Below are 1,769 nucleotides of genomic sequence, written 5' to 3' on the forward strand. Positions count from 1 at the left end.
ATGGGAGAACTTAAGAGAAGGTGCAAATGTGGCCAAGATGAGACTGAGTGTTGGGTGAAGAGCTGGCAATAGAAAAGCAAGGAAATGGGAATTGTAGAAAGAAAAAGGGAAAAAGAGGACAGAGAGAGAGAGAGGAGAGGAGAGGAGAGGAGAGGAGAGGAGAGGAGAGGAGAGGAGAGGAGAGGAGAGGAGAGGAGAGGAGAGGAGAGGAGAGGAGAGGAGAGGAGAGGAGAGGAGAGGAGAGGAGAGGAGAGGAGAGGAGAGGAGAGGAGAGGAGAGGAGAGGAGAGGAGAGGAGAGGAGAGGAGAGGAGAGGAGAGGAGAGGTACATTGCATGACTATTGTCAGGAGACCAAGTACCTGGTAGAAGTCTCTACAGTTGTGCTACACTTCAATAATGGAGAACTTAAGAGAAGGTGCAAATGTGGCCAAGATGAGACAGAGTGTTGGGTGAAGAGCTGGCAATAGAAAAGCAAGAGAAATGGGAATTCTAGAAAGAATAAGGGAAAAAAATACATTTGAATACTGAAATTTAAGCATTTATATCACTTAATGAAACAAAATAGATCAGTAGAAGATATTCTGGCTTTAGGCCTAGTTTACAAACAACTGATTCACCTTGGACTGATCAAGCTAGTCTGATCAATTTAGTCTTATTGTCTAATTGTGAAGCCCTTTGAGGGACATGGTCCCATTCCCATTTAGTTGCTGGTACATTAGCTGGTTAAACAGATCTTCTGTTCTTTCCTGCTTTGCCATGCATTGTATGATTGCAAGAGATTGTAAGAGAGGAGAGAAGCGGAGAGAATAGAGAGGAGAGGAGAGGAGAGGAGAGGAGAGGAGAGGAGAGGAGAGGAGAGGAGAGGAGAGGAGAGGAGAGGAGAGGAGAGGAGAGGAGAGGAGAGGAGAGGAGAGGAGAGGAGAGGAGAGGAGAGGAGAGGAGAGGAGAGGAGAGGAGAGGAGGAGAGGAGAGGAGAGGAGAGGAGAGGAGAGGAGAGGAGAGGAGAGGAGAGGAGAGGAGAGGAGAGGAGAGGAGAGGAGAGGAGAGGAGAGGAGAGGTACATTGCATGACTATTGTCAGGAGACCAAGTACCTGGTAGAAGTCTCTACAGTTGTGCTAACACTTCAATAATGGGAGAACTTAAGAGAAGGTGCAAATGTGGCCAAGATGAGAAGAGTGTTGGGTGAAGAGCTGGCAATAGAAAAGCAAGAAATGGGAATTCTAGAAAGAATAAGGGAAAAAAAATACATTTGAATACTGAAATTTAAAGCATTTATATCACTTAATGAAACAAAATAGATCAGTAGAAGATATTCTGGCTTTAGGCCTAGTTTACAAACAACTGAATTCACCTTGGACTGATCAAGCTAGTCTGATCAATTTAGTCTTATTGTCTAATTGTGAAGCCCTTTGAGGGACATGGTCCCATTCCCATTTAGTTGCTGGTACATTAGCTGGTTAAACAGATCTTCTGTTCTTTCCTGCTTTGCCATGCATTGTATGATTGCAAGAGATTGTAAGAGAGGAGAGAAGCGGAGAGAATAGAGAGGAGAAGAGAGAGGAGAGAAGAGAAGAGAGACAAGAGAGAAGAGGAGAGGAGAGGAGAGGACGGGGAGAAAACAGAAGAGAGTGGAGAGAGGAGAGAGAATAGAGGAGAGAGACTGGAGGAGAGAGTAGAGTAGAGTGAGGAGAGAAAAGAGAGAAGAGAGAAGAGAGAAGAGAGAAGGGAGCAGAGAGAAGAGAGAAGAGGAGAGACAGATTGCATGAAT

The sequence above is a fragment of the Strix aluco genome, chromosome 1 (genome assembly GCF_031877795.1).
Source record: "Strix aluco isolate bStrAlu1 chromosome 1, bStrAlu1.hap1, whole genome shotgun sequence".
In the NCBI taxonomy this organism is placed as follows: Eukaryota; Metazoa; Chordata; class Aves; order Strigiformes; family Strigidae; genus Strix; species Strix aluco.